At 40.4% G+C, this 16047-nt stretch overlaps 1 pseudogene; it reads right to left on the bottom strand.

Moving 5' to 3' along the window:
- Positions 1-464: 464 nt before the first annotated feature.
- On the bottom strand, positions 465-1093 carry LOC102439818 (annotated as a pseudogene).
- Between the last annotated feature and the right edge of the window lie 14954 nt (positions 1094-16047).

Genomic DNA, 16047 nt, shown 5'->3' on the forward strand with positions numbered 1-16047 from the left:
CACATAGCAGTTTGCTTAAAAAAAAAAAATCCTATATAATTTCAAATCAGACTCCTTGTGATCCTTAGATGACACGAAACACCGAAACATCACTGCACCAGATCCTCATTTTTAAAATGAGGTGTATGACAGGGCTCCCCCAGGGTCACGCACCACATGGGGGGACGGGGACAGAAAATCCTAGGACTTGACTTATTAGCAACATTAACTGATTTTTATCACACTGAAATGAAGGCAGTCTGTCTGTGCCACCATGAAATTCAAAGGTGATTCAGAAGTAGGGTGGTTATTTACTGCTCTGTTAGGATAGACCCCAAAAATGACTTTTCAGAAACCAGAGATGTCCCCTGCAACCCCAGCCAGACTCTGGGCCACTCTGGAAGACGCAGACCAAGGCGGCCTCCAGCTTGCTTCACAGTGATTCTGGTTTGTCTGTTTCTGGGAGTGCCAGCTGCTGGGCATGCCTACACCTTGTAGTTGAGCTCGGTGTTCATCTTGGTGTACATCTCGTAGATGATGTCAGTGCTGACCATGTAGTTGACCAGGATCAGGCAGACCTTCTCCAGGCACTCTTCCTCCATCACGTTCTGGCCCTTGGAGAGCACTTTCAGGGAGTCGGACGTGTAGGACTCGGCATACAGCGCTACCTGGAAGATCTTCTGCAAAATCCAGCTGTGGTACTTCTTGAGTGCCATCTTGTAGGCCTTGGTGGTGTTGATACGGATGAGGTTGGGGTGGCTCTCATCCCACTCCCCCTCGCAGATGCTCTGCAGGTAGACCTGGATGAAGCGGAGGCCCCTTTTCAGCCACATCAGCACCAGCGTGGCCCCCACTTTGAGCCACTCTGCTCCATACATTTCCTTCTTCGCCTCCAGGATGTTCTGCAGGGTCTGAAACTTGGCCGGGTCGGTGTTGTACACAGCTTTGATTTTCGTGATGTTACCACTATGTCTGCCTTGATGGGCATAAACACTGGGGACCCAAGGCAATTGAAGAAGGGCAGCAGGTGGGACACCGCCTCCAGGAAGGGCCCGGTATTGATCTGCTTGTCCGCAGGCAGCGGCTTCAGCAGGTTCTCGGCCAGCAGCACCATTTCAGGGTTGAGGCCGGTGTGATGCCCCAGCCGGTGCTGCAGGCATCCATGCCGCACGCCCACTGCCCCCAGCCACTGCCATCTGCACCTGGGCCATCACTGTCACCCACCACCGACTCTGGGGATGCCAACGTCGCCACTCGTCCTTTCTTTATTTTTAAAAGACTGCTCCACACACACCCGGCCCCCAGCGCCTCCCAGGCCTGGGCTAGAGGCCACCGGGTGGTTTGAAGGCCGCCCCCGCCCCCATCCAGTCGGGGTCCCCTCATGGTGACTGGTCGGCCATCTGGTGGTGACGGCCCTAGGCTATTATTAGTATAGATGATATCAAACTGTTTTAAATATTTTAGGATATTATATTAGTAAAACTTATCTTGCTATGAGTAGTTGTAGTTTTTTTGTCTTTTGTACTTTGAAATATTACTATGAACATTTTTGTGCCTCTATTTGGTGCACATTTGCAAGAATTACTCTGTGTGTGTGTGTGTGTGTGTGTGTGTGTGTGTGTGTGTACAGAAAATCCTCACATAGACATGTAACCATACTCTGCTTAGTAGCCAGTAATGGCTGCTTATTGCCTACCAGATAAAGCCCAAATGAAAGTATTGCAAACATGTGTAGCTATTGTTTTTAGCCTCTCTCCTATGAGCAACTGTTGGTAAACTTTGCCATGCTGTTTGCCCTCTCTGTTACTTGGGACAAGCCAGTTCCTTTGCTTGAAATGCACTTCACCTCAGTTAGTACTCAAGTTCTACTTGTCTTTCAAGAGTCAGTTCAAATGTGTCTTCTGCTGCCCTAAAAGATGAGACACTTGTCTTTCTTGTCTGTTGGTTGAAGCCCATATTTGAATACTAAGCACATTGTGTTAATTGTTTGTACACATAACTGCCTAGTCCACTTAACTGTGAGTCCCTAAAAGGTAGGAACAAGATGGGGTCATCATTGTATTACCAATATCCAGTGTAGTGTTTGGCTTATAGCAGACACTCAGTTTTGTTTTGTTTTTTAATTGATGTATCAGTATTTAAAAAATATTGAATGTGATGGATAAGATGCATAAATGTTAAATTGGAAAAATTCTCCCAATGTTTAACCCCAAGAAGATGCAAACACCCAGAAAAGAATCAAATATTGAGCTAGTACCTTAACAAAGTTAGAAAAAAAGACTCCTTCCTACTAAATCAGAGGCACTCACCAAGCCTGAACAAAATTAGGATTTTTAGAGCAGGAGGCCAAGAGAAAGAAGCAGTTCAGGGTTTTGTATTGGGTTTCCTTAATTCTCTTTTGTCCAGTCTAGAACTTCAAAACTCAAAAGGGAAGGCTCAAAGGGTAGTAGACCATAGAGTTAATATCTTAAGTATCAGAAGGGAGGATAAAGAAAGACGGTCATGACATTTCTCCAGGAGGGAATAGAACAAATGGAGGTGGGTGAGGGTGTTTAGAGGAATTTCATTCCTTCCCCCTAGAATTTCCTGGTCCTTTACCCATACACTAAGCCCCATGAGTTTTTCTTCTCCTCATTGTCGTCAGTTGTTGCCACATGTTCTCTGATATCATCTAGGAGAATGCCAGGTGTCCATGGTTTAGGTTAGCCTCAACTCTGAATTGAACTCCCACACTGTCAATAGTCTGAGACATTATTAAGTAGTCTCCACTCCTGCCCAATTAATGGTAGAATTCTTGACATCTAGAAGATAAGTATCTACATGAAAGAAAAAAGCCAAACATGAGTGTCTGGGTGGAACTAGAACAGGGGAGGGACACCTTTATAACCACTGTGAGAAGTTTGTATCATTATTCACCTTTTGCAGATGAACTGAAGCTTAGTCCTCTAACTCACTGGGTCAGAGTCACACATCTAGCAACTGGTTGAAACAGAAATATGAACTCACTATTGTCTGGCATTATTGAGGATTTGTGTTCTATTCTCCCCCTTGAATTGAATAAAAAAGAGATGAGTTATTTAGTTTGACAATACAAGCTTTTGTCCTGTCTGCCATGGCAGGCTCCAACCACTGCTTATCTACAGAGGACGCATTCCTGGTTGGCAGGTCAAGTGTGACGATTTATATATTTTGCTTTAGACGTAGCTGACAGAAAGGGGCTTATGCTATTTTTTTATATAGGGATGTATTAAAGAGAGGGAAGAGAAGAACGTGGATTTAGGCTTGAGGAACTCTGAGCCAGTACTTTCCTCATCGGGCTTCTTGCAAGCTGAGGGACACTTAACGCTCCAGTTGTTTTGCTCCTCTTCCACAGAGGGGATAATATCTGAGTTCATTTTATTTTTTTATGATGCTTGAGGGAGATGGTGTCTATAGAACCATGGTGTCTGTAAAAGTAAAGTAATGTATTAAAGCATTCATTTATTCAACACATTTACTTTGTGATGTATTAATTAAATAAAAACATGAATCATATATGTATCTTGACCTTAGGGTGCTTTTATTTATGATGGTGATAAGGTGTGCACAGAAATAACTATGAAAGAACATGAACAATAAAAAAGAAAGAAAATGGAGGTTCGACTAGTTCTCATGAAACTGACTGTGAAAAAACACTCATAATGTAAACTAGAGGCCCAGTGCACGAAATTCGTGAACTGGAAGGGGGGGGTCCCTCAACTCGGCCTGTGCCCTCTCGCAGTCCAGGACCCCTCGCTCCTTACTGCCCGCCTGCTTACTACTCCTTACCGCTTGGCTCACTGCTCCTTAGCGCTGCTACCGAGGCAGGAGAGGCTCCTGCCACTGCTACTGCGCTTCTGGCTCAGTGGCACTCCCCCTGTGGGAGCGCACTGACCACCAGGGGGCAGCTCCTGCTTTGAGTGCTGCCTGGTGGTCAGTGTGCCTCATAGCGACTGGTTGTTCTCATCGTTTGGCCATAACGGTTGCTTAGGCTTTTATTATATAGATTTTGTTAGTCCTTGAAATGGAAAAAAAAGCAAAAAAGCAAAGACCTTTTTTCTTTTAAACATAATGGTTTTTCATTGAGAAAAACAATTTCCCTTAATAAGGCTAATGGATTTCAGTAGGAATAATTGCTACCACTCTCAAAGAAATGCCATGGTTTATATATCTTATGTTACTGGAATACCAAGCCTAGGATATTTTTCCTCATAGTATTATCAACATCATATAATAATTTGAATGATATTTTCAATGAATTGAAGCTATCCATTTTCAGTTAACTGCTACAGAATTGATACTTCACAGAAGTGACAAGGTACTTACATGTCAGTTGCTGACAGGGGGGACAGGGAAGCATCATGCTAATTGTTCAGTAGGACATATGCAGGTGGCAACTGGTATTGGCTGTTAAAGCCCAACAGCCTGTCTCTTTCATGGAGCCTTTTTGCAAGTAATTAATTTTTCAGTCTTAGTGATAGATTTATTTTGACATCAAAACCAGGGTGTGTGTGTGTCGCACTGCTGCTGAATGGTAAGAGGAATAAGAATAAAAGTTAAAAAATAAAAGATCTTAAAATTTCAGCAAGCAATGTTCATCTCAGTGATTTGAATCCAATTCTCACTGTGCACCTTGGAGCCTGCAATATCCCAGTGGCTTTTACCAGGCTTTTTGACGCCTACAGGCAGCAGTTGTAGCATTGGATTTGGTGATATAATTAAGGACAATAAACCAATAAAATCAGCTAAAAAAATTGCTATGTACTCAGTTAAATTTCTCTTGAGGAATCAGTCATAGATTTTATAGAACTCTGAAAATTCCAACCCATGCCTTTTTTTAGACAAAAGCCCAAGGCTTCTTTCTCCTGTGTTACATTTTAATTTAGAATCCATGTCTTAGAATGGTATTAGAATTTTGTGAATGCTCTAAGATTGCATTCTTTCATTTTAACTGGTCAATTTTTTTGTGCATGTGTGTGTGTATGAGAGAGGTGGGTGAGAGAAACCTATGTACGGTCTCTGTTTGATCCTGGGCAAATCATCCCCAAAGTTGTTTTAATGGGTGGATTTATCATTTAGGAAAAAATGATATATAAGTTGGTTCTCTATTTCTGCCTTAAAAATGCTTTGGAATAAGACTTTGAATCTCTCTCTGCTCTAGTTTTCTCACCTATAATTTGAAATAGTTTCATTAAATGATTAGAACAATAGGATTTATGTTTACAAGATGTTTTAAAACTTTTCAAGGACTGTATCTCATGGTTTTAAGATATAATTTTAAGATATTTTTCTTTGCAATGAATCCATTGTTTAACATTTTTTCTATTATTTTCTTGAGGGACATTTTATTCTCCTATCATTTGATTACATATTCTTCTAGCATAAAAATGTATATGGATTATATTAGTGAACACCTTATTCATTTGCTTCTGATGATATTTCTTGTTCTATGTGGGAAATAAAATCTTCATTATCATATAAAATGAAGGATGAAATATTTTCTAGGTATATATTGTTTTGAGCAAACACCTATCTACTTAAAGGGAAAATAAGTATTTATAGAGCTTAAAAAGACAAAAATTATTTTTTAAGACTAAAAAATACATTAATGCAAAAAAGTTAGAGATAAACATTTTACACTACACATGAATCTATCCTGACTACACAAGCAATTTTCTCAGTAAAGAAAAATATCAAAGCACACATAATAGCACCAATTTTGGTAGCAAGAGATATAGAAATAATAATGTAATTATTAACAAACATAGGAATAATATATTTTATTAATATACAAGACAATATTAATAATTTTAATAAATAGAAGAGCATACTAGGAAGAAAGATAGTATCGAAATTTAAATTCAGTTTTGATAATGGATATTAGGAGTTGAAGGGACAAACAGTTTAACAAAATTGTTTTTTTTTTCTTGCTTTCTCAACAACCAGGGGAGCATGTGTACTTTAAGACAGGAAGATGTGCCTTTAAGACTCAAGGGGAGGCATTTCACATTGGCCCCCTGCTGGTGCAGATGAGGATTGTCTTCTGATACTTGTGAATTCCAACATCTTCACTGTGTTTCACAAAATTGTCTCTGATTCTGAGTAGAAAGTTTTATATTCTTCCCCCCACTACCTTACTCACTTTTGGCTACTGTCTATTGTCTTTAACACTTTGGCTACTGCCTTAAACACTAGAGAAATGGCTCTGCCATGTGTAAAATACATTTCCAGGAAAATATTGAGGTTATATGAAATATGATAAAAAAAAACTATTCCAAGTATCACTTGGTTCTACCTCATTCATTTTTTGGTGGACTGTTTCTTGATTCTTATTTAGTCTTAAGTTCTCATTTGCCTATGTGTTCTGCCTTGAGGTGACAACCTAATGAAAGTTTATGACATTAATTAATTAAATTGAATTAATTTTATCCATTGAAAGTGTTTATTAACAAAGGTTGATGTAAGAATTGTGCTTCTGAGGTGATGGAGGAATTTCTCTATTCCTCTTAAGTGCAACTAAAAACAGTGGGTTTTATACAGAGGTGGGCAAAAGTGGGTTTCTAGTTGTTCATATGGAAAATAATACAATAATTAATAAATAATACAAGAATAAACTCTTTTATGTACTCACAACTGTAAATCTACTTTCACCAACCCCTGTATATGTAACAAACATAACTTGATCATAATGCAGACAAATCAAGTGTTGCAGAGAGTGACACAAATATAGTACAAGTGACTAGAGTGAAAGGGTGAGGTGGATGAAAGCAAGGGGGAGGGGAAGAATGGTGCCCAGCTGACTTCAACACTAGAAATCAAATTACAGCACCAAAGAAAGAAGTGTCTAAGGATATTACATGAGAAGCCAATAGACAAAAGGAAAAGAAAAAATCCTAATTATTAATAGAAATAGTGAAAAAAATGAGTAAAAATAACAGACCACATAGCATCAAGTGAATAAAATATAAACAACCTTACAGACTGAAGACCAAACAAAAATGTGAATGAGTAGAAATGATCTATTTAAAGAAAAGTCTTAGTTTGGCTAACGGAGCATATTTCTACTCTATGTTACATGTGAAAGACACACTGGACTGAAAGCTTCAGGGAAGTTGTAAACAGAAGGACGGGTAAATATGTACCAGGCAAATGCAAATTAAAAAAAAAACAGCATGGAGTGCAGTGTTGATGCCAGGATAAATTTGGGTTAGAAAAAGCATTGTATAAGACAAAGAAGTACTGTTTAATGCTACAGGATATGGTTCATATTGAAGATAATTCAGTTAGAAATTTGTATTAATGAAAAAACACAGCAGCCACGTGCATACAACATATGTCATGGGATGCAAGGAAAGACAAAGAGATTGAACCAGCATTAATAATGGGAGATGTTAACACACTTCTCTTCTCATAGACTAAAGATCAGTGGACAAATCAACCATCTCACTTGTAAAAAAAAAAAATCAGTGGACAAAGATTTTACAAGGACATGGAGAGCCCAAAGAACTTAGTTAATAATGATTGATAACAAGGCAGTTTTGAAATGTGTGAATACATACATACACAGAAAAGGTGGGAGAGACTGGGATAAGTACAATGTTAAAAGATACATACATGTATATATTAATAACTGGGGAATTTTTTTAAATTATGGGTAGAATTTTAGGGGATTCCAAGGAATTCTTCATTTTGTTAGGTTAAAAACGATGCAGTTTTCAGAGATGCATACTAGAGAAAGTATTGAAATGATAGGGGAACTCCTTTAAGCTACTTTTAAAAGGGGCAGAGATAAAGTACATGTTCAAATATTTATACCTGTTGAAGTTTTACATTGGGCATATGGGTGATTGCTGCACTATTGAAATTCCAGCTCTATGTGTTTCTAACTGTAAGACTTTGTCCTTGAAACTGTAAGCTTAGGCACACTCATTTTTTCTAGACTGAGAAGGGACTTCAGTAGTGTCTGCCCCGTTGGATTGCTGTGGTTATTACACTCGCTAGCAGCTCACCTGCTTGCACGGTACCTGAAGTGATTTGCCGGGTACATGGCTCTCTGGTGAGATGAGTCAGTGCTGATGAAAATGTCAGGTTGTGTCTCAGGTTACCACTATGAACGGTCTTTCCATTGGCCTTTTCTTTGTATTGAGATAACTTTTATTAGATTTAAGAGAATAAACACTTTGGTGCCCTGATGTATTCCTGACCTTCCAAGCTGCCCAGTTCTGTGGGCATCTTGGCCTCTCATGGTAGTAGCCAACAAGTTCGCTGAGTGAATAATGAAACACTAGGTCAACAGTATTAGTTCTGGTTAATGTTTTGTGTGTTTGTTTTTTTAAATTCATAAGAGTTTAAGATTCCTACAAGACAATAGTTGCTAAAATGATCTGACATACGTCTAGGACTAAGGCCAAGGTTGTGGATTGAACTGGGTCTGGGACAGCAGCTGAAAAAATCTGAGATTTGCTGCTCTCTTGAGTCATGGCTAATACAACACAAATTACTTGAGACCGTTACTAAAGGCAAGCAAACATATCTCTCACCAGGATGTGAGTCAAGCCAGTCCGGCTCAGTGACATGATCTGTGACAGCTGAAAGATCATATCTGGATGGGGGCTCTGTTTGCCATCTCAGAACTGTGTCTGGCTTGGTGTCTTTGGTTTACAGAGGAGGCCAGACAGATGGAGCAAAGACAGGCAGAGAGGGAGAAGACTCTGATTAAAACCAACACCAAAACAAAAAACAACACCCATTTAAGAAGTGGCTACAAAGGGCATCAAGAAAACATAACATAAGAAAGTAAGAGCCCTCATGTAATTTGCTCTAAAAAGATAAAATAAACTAAGTATTCTAGATAAACATGGCTTTAAGAATGATTAACATCCTTGAAGAGATAAAGAACCAATGTGAGAAATGATAGCTATGAAAAGAAACAAATGGAAATCCTAGGAAAAAATATGTTTATGCATTTAATGAAGTCTTTCAGTAGGCAGGATACACACTAACTGAATAGAGTTGAAGAGACAAGTGATGAATTTGAGGGAATTAGGGTGACATTTATATAAAATGTAGTGACGAGAGATGGGAAGATGAAAATAATGAAGGGGCCCCAAGACAGAGGAGTGATGGATGGAGATCCTTTAATATAAGGCAAACAAAATTTCAAGAAAAAAATAGATTTAAAAAGTTGAAAAGAAACAGACTTTTTAAAAAGCCATGGTGAAACATAAATTCTCCTTCCGGTGGCATTCTGGCTCTGACATGGGGTGGCCCCAGGCTAATATAGGATTTGTCATATGATCTGTCACCAGGCTCTGATGCAGAGGGAGCATCCTCCCTCAGGGTCACCTCATTACCGCTGTTTTGTCAGGCAGGGCTTCTGATCCAGCTGCTGTGTGTCTAGGAGACTGTTGGAATAATTAGGCATCGTCAGTTTGAACTCTCTGATACCAGAGAACCTGGGGAAATGGGCAGATCTCTAGTCTGGGTTCTTGACCCTTTTCTCTATCCTCTGAGCCAGCACTCGGCTCTCTGTCACGACACTCACAGGATATAGAGGGGTGTCATTGGCTGGTTAACTCATCTTATCAGGGACTTGGTCTTCTGGATTACTTTCTTGGATCCAGACTCATGAACCATTCTAGCCATGTCATCTTCATGACTCCATTCTCTTCCTACATTCTGGATATTCTGGGTGTGGTCTTTCCCATAGCAGAAACAGGTGTTTCTGACAAAAACCCTGGGTCCCAGTACCCAGAAGTTTACATACATCCTTTAGAGACAAGTGATGAATTTGTCTTTAGATAAGAAGCTCACATCCTTTAGATAAGAAGCTCACTCACATCTAAAGTAAGTAATGGGTGACGTTTCCCACCAGCACTTTCTCTGTGAAGCTATTTCACAAGAGGTTGGGGACCTGGTTCCCCCTGCTTCTCAGGAGGCTGCTTCCAGGAGCTGAATCATGGCTGCCAGGCTGGCTTCCATCTCCACAGAAGCCTCTGGATCCAGCTTCTCTCTTTGGTTTTGTTCTCCCAGGCAGTCAATGTGACCTCTTCCTATTCATCTTCCCAAATTAGTTTCACTAACAGTGAAAAGTCTGCAAGTCCCTCTGGTCTCCTGTGAAGTCAAAGTTGCCTCTGCCAGGCTTCACTCTAAATCAATCCAGTGGCAACTTCCATCCCCCTGGGCCCAATTTTTCCGAACTCTATCACACAGTGCTGTGTTTTACAGCTCACAAAAGAGCTCGTAAAAACCTCCACACACACAAAGAGATCTTTTCTCCTTCCTGTTGATGTATGATGAGAAGTTGACTTCATAATCTTGGCAACGTCTCGTATAAACAAATGCCTGGTCCAGTCCTGCTAGTCATCCATCCAGAGACAAAGGGAGATGCTGGTTTGTGACTATATATAATTCTTAATTTGAAGACCTGCAGAAGTTTCCATGAATTTGTGTTACTCTGTCTCCTCCAAGGCCTGTCAGTCTTGTTACATTTCAGCAGCAGGGTCCAAACATAACTTAAAATTTTCTTCTCTGCTTTTGGAGTGTCTGCATGACACTCCATTTGTCTTGTAGCCTTTACTGCAGAGTAGTGGACACTGGAGCCTCTATCCAGATCCCATCTCCAGGGCTGACACATGCATTCTAATCTGGGACCACTTTGCACTGAGCCCCTCTCGAGGGATCACCCTTGGTCAGAGATAATGAACCCAAACTCATGTTTTCTCCAGGGCTTTGCCTGTGGCTAATGACTGGTTCACATAGTAGAAAGGCCTGGCTCTTTGCCTCACTTTGGAGTAACTCTGAAGTGTCATCCAAATTCCCGGGTCCCATCTCAAGCTTCCATTGTAATCACTTTGCAAGTTGGTTTCTGCCTTTTCCCAGAACAACCTTTCTTACTTCCTATTGGTGTTTTCCACATAGACACTTCCCAGAAACCTGCATGGAAATTTCCAACTCAGTGTTGATTGCGGGGAAACTCAGTCTAAGACAGGCACTGCCAGAAGTGGTCCAAGGTCTCAGACTCCAACACAGGAAAATGGAGAAGGATCACTTTCTAGTGATTGGGCAGGGAGGAGCATGTCTCTGGTGGGAGGTGAAGGGTTAATAGCCTTCAACTTGCCATAGTGGTGAGGTTGTCAAAAGATTGAGGGTGAACTCTGACGGGGTGTGGGTGGTGGAGTGCACTGGCTAGGTGTGAGAGAAATAGTAACTTAAGGACTGTGGAAGTGGGTGACTGCTGCCAAACACCACTGACTCTGCTGGAGAAACAATGACAGGCTCAGAGTGATCAGTCAATAGTTCTAGGCATACTGTGAAAGCCAGAAAACCTTTTGATAACATTGAATAAAACCTTAGTATTCTACAGCCAGAGGGTGAACAGAGTAGAGGGAAGCTCACTGTCTAATTATGACGGAGCTTTAGTATCTAATTATGGGGGGTTGGAGCCGCAAAAGAGGTTGACATCTCAGCTCCAGCCAAGTTTAGACATGAAGGTCATGCTCCTGAAACTTGAAATGGGGAACCTGGGTAACAGGCAAGAGCCTGTAGCAGTCAGTGTGCATGTCATGCCTGCCCCAGGACTATGTTAATGCTCCTTCCCTCTCCCACATTGTAGGGCGAAGACACCTGGGCCACCTGCATATTATACAGAATGTGTTACTGGTTCCTTATGTCAAGGACATCATGATGGGAATGAAGTGGCCAGTATGTTGGAGGTCTTGGTGCATGCACCACAGAGGGTGGGAAATAAACCCGGTAATAATCCAGAGTCCTGCCATGTCAGTGCAGTTTGTAAGAATGTAGTGGTTTGGGGCATGTTGGACTTTCCTTCCTGGGTTAGGGCAGCTCACACCACTCAAAACTAAAAACAAAACAAACAAACAAACAAAAAAAGCACAGAGCAGTATAGACTTCTTTGCATTTAGCTGCAGCACATTTGCACATAGATATTCTACTCTGGCCTACTTAACAGGTACACGGAAGTTAACTGGATTTGATTGGGACCAAGAGTAAGAAAGGCAGTGTGTGTCCCTTGCTCCAGGACACCAGTGCGGTCTCCAGGGAATTTCAGTTCAGCAGGAAGAATAGTGTGGGGCCCCTTAACCAGCTCATGATCAGAGCCATGTTTCCTCTGTAAGGAAAGACCCCAGTTTTTTAGAAAATCGTGTAATAGTCGAGGCTAAATTTACGTTCCAGCTGGTTGTTCAACAAGGAAGTGTTATGAATTTACTCAGTCCTGTCAGCTCACATGATACTTAGTGCTTTATCTGAAATACCTGAGTTCATCTAGATTTATCTATATCTGTATCCACGTGAAGGTTTAAATATTTGGGGCTGAAGAGAGAAATGTGGTGCCATTGAGAGTAGGTTGTCCGTGGAACTGCTTCCAAATGTTTGTACTTGATTTTATGTGGGCACCAAACCAGGACGATTATCCAAGGAAGAGAGAGCATAGTGCCAGTCACAGTGGACCTGCGAAAGCTCTTGTAATGCTAGGAATTATCTAAAACCCCCCCGAGTCCAGCATTCCTCTTCAGGGGGTTTCAGGATTCATCCTTGCTATGGGTGAATGGGCTTTGAGAAGGAGAAACAATTGACCAGGCTGAGTTTAAATCTATAAAACTTGAAGTTTGTCACTGGAGTCTTTCACCGATTAACCCTCATCCATTCTTTAAAATGTAAAGAACGGTGTCCTTTATTTTCAAACACTTAAGTGCTAAAATACAGCAACCAAGGCGAAATTACTTCAACATGAGAACTACAGCGATTTTCTCAGGAAGGTGATCACTTGCTCACTTTCCTTTGGCCCATGGCAATGATCTATGAGCCGGCTGATAGAGCTGGGGTGAAATTTATCAACCTGCCATATATGCTAATTACTCAGTGTGGTGTAAATACACGAATATAGAAAAGAAGAGCAATGTCATGAAGAGTCTTTTGAGTGATAATAGAAACTTAACCTTAAAGAAAAATTTCTTTTCTTTAAAAAGTTTGGTGAAAAAACAATATTTATATAATAGTCTGTTGTTTTTTTGTATTGAGATGGCATGTTATTTGGGGGAAAATGATGACCTGTTGGAAATCATTTTATTGAAAAAATAATGTTTCAAATTGATGGACATGACAGTCTTTAGAAAAAGCTGAGAGAATAATCAGCAGACGTGCACCTTACAGAAGTGGGCATAGAAAATGAATGTAACCTGTAGACGGCATTTGCATATACCTCCCATTTCTCTATACCTGGAATGTTTCTTCTCCCCAGCTGCCTCTCAGTTTGACCTTTTTCCTACTCCTGAATTTCACGACAATATTTCAGGGACTCATTTAATATGTATTATTACCCACTTGTTTGGCAGAAGAAGACCACAATGAACAATAACTTATTTACAAGTAATCTTTCCCCCATTTAAACAATACTTTCAAATCCGTTCGCTTAACTCCAACTCTCCTCCAGATTTCATCATTTTTAGTTTATTGTGTTTATTACTTTAAAAATGTTTTTATAAATAGGGGTAGTATCTACTTTCATTAATCTCAAAAAGACACAGCATTTTGTAGGGAGCTGTGAGTCAAGGCAAACTTGAGGCACTGTGGGTGTGTTATTTATTAGCAGTTGTGAGAATTGTTGTGGTAATCCTGGAATGCATCCCATTTTGGATGTCTGCCAAATTGGGCATTTTCTTGATTGGCTTGAAAATAAATGATGCACTTTTCACAAAAGTGTTCCAGATTCCAGAAGCACCGAATGAACAAATAATAAGAAATAGACACTAGTGCCTATGGGCAGTGAAAATATACTTGTATGTCTGCTTGCATGTTCATTTATTTATAACTTGCCCACTTCAGTGGAGACTTAAGGCAGCTTGGTCAAAACATAGGCCACTTTGACCGTCTCCCAAATGTAATTTATGGGAACCAACTGAAGTGAACATTTCAGATGGGGCCAAACTTCTCACTAGAGAAGATAAAGTAATTTAACTATTTTTAGTAGTCTGTGGCAATTTTTTTTGTTTTCTGGTTAAAAATGACCCCCTTCTCCTTTCTTTTCTTTTAATGCAAGAGATCTGTAACTGAAAGCTTGGAAGCAGTAACTTTGCATCTAATAAATGCTCTAATAAATATTCTCTCTTCTGCCAAGTTAAAAAAATAATTGAAATCCCTTTTACTGCTGACAGTAAAGGAAATGGAGTTTGGTTACCTTCACTGAGCTCTCAGGAGTAAGGTGTGGGACTGTTTTTATTTTGCTTGTTCAGCAGTATTTTTATTACTTTTGGGAATAAGGGCATTGGAGTTGCCTCAGAATCCCAAATTCCCCGGTGTTAGTAGGGACTTTTAATTTACATGTCAAGGGAGAAGGGAGGTATCACTTCCAACTTCTCACTCAGGGATGCTTTGTTTGAAAAGCAAGCTCTTTGGGGTTCAGCAGAGTAAGGAGAGAACCTTGGTTGATGAAGATTTGTCCTGTGTGGCCTTAGCTAAACTGGAATTACATTTTTCAGAACTGCCTTCTCTTCAAAGTTCTTGGTGAATACAGGCTACATTCTTGCTGTGCGCATTTCGCATGAGAATTGGAAGGAAGCAGCAGGGGGAGTGCGCTTGCTAGCCCTGCACAGTTAGTTCACCACCTTCTCCTGTTTCTTCATCTGCAGCACTGGGGCAAGCTCTACTCTCTCTTCTTTTTTTTATAAGGACACTCTTTGTGACTGGGGCCCAGCTACAAAGTTAGGTTAATGTCAGGTACCAACTTCCATAAAAATGTTAAATTTATAGAAAACTAAATAAAGTGATAATATATTGTATGTAAAATGTGCAAGTAAGCTATAATTTAGACCATCTAGTTGCTGCAGAGCTACTTTTCAAAAAAAGGAAGCTAGAGAATATGCTGTTCATTCCTAAGGGAATGGGAGCCCCAAACAGTCCAACACAAAGTATTATTGCCAAAGAGAAATTGCACCAGATCCAGTTAAATACTGGGAGTCCGGGATGTCTTTATTCTATACTATTAATAGGAGTCAAGATGATTGCAGTTTGAAAGAAATGAATACAGCTCCCTTAAATAAAAGGCAGGAGAGTTCCCCGTGCTGGGGAAGTACTGGGGGGCCTGAGGAGGGAGGCTGGTCAATGAGATCAGACCACTTGTGTTTGCTGTCTGGCTCCCACCAGCCATGGCCTGGGAGACAGGCACTAGCTTTCTTGATGATTATATTTCAAAGGCCTGACTCCCAGGTCCTGTGAAAGACAGAGGTTTCTTGGTCATATCAACAAAGAGCAGGCCTGATGTTTAAATGATATATTGGAAAAATCAAAGCCCAGAGAGGCTGACTGACTAGCCAAAGGTGATGAATTAAGAGTGGAGCAGTTTGTTTGTTGTGTTTTGTTTCATTCTTGAATACCTCCCCATTCTGTTTCTAAACAAGTGCATGTTAATCTAAGCTACCTGTGTGATGATTTTAGGTCTAAATCTTGTTCTTCCTCAACATTTTTCTTAGTAAGAATAATTTCTTCCATCCTCTCTTTCTCTAAGAGCAGTACCCTTAAGGACTCCACCTTTCCTTCCCGCACCTGAATCCTCTACTCCATCATGGGTAAGGATTCTTACCTGCATTTTAGTAAATGAGAAAGGCTGCTTGAATATGCGCTCTAGCCATGACTTAATTTACGATGGTGCTGTTCTGTGTGCAGGTAAAATCAACTCGGTCACTGTTCATTAGGTCAGCACTCTCTCTGACACTCTCGTGGTGTGCAGAATGTTTGAGCAGGTGTCTCCTGCCCTGCAGAGCTACACTTGCTGGGTGTTTATAAATTAAAACAGTCTTATGTTGAGAGTTAGTGATGGAAGAAATAAGCTAGAAGAGTATTGTTCCCCTGATCCCTAGGCAACTTATCTAAGATTTTTCTTCCTTGCTTGTATTCTGTTATAAGGCTAGTTTTATTGGGCATGCTCTACGTGTAATATTTTGATGTGTACTATTTTCTTGTGAAGAAAAATATTTGCATAAATGGCCAGTACAGGTTTATTATAGGAGTAGTCACTTAAGGTTGCAGGTTAAA

This window comes from Myotis lucifugus, unplaced genomic scaffold, assembly GCF_000147115.1.
Source record: "Myotis lucifugus unplaced genomic scaffold, Myoluc2.0 scaffold_530, whole genome shotgun sequence".
Taxonomy (NCBI): Eukaryota; Metazoa; Chordata; class Mammalia; order Chiroptera; family Vespertilionidae; genus Myotis; species Myotis lucifugus.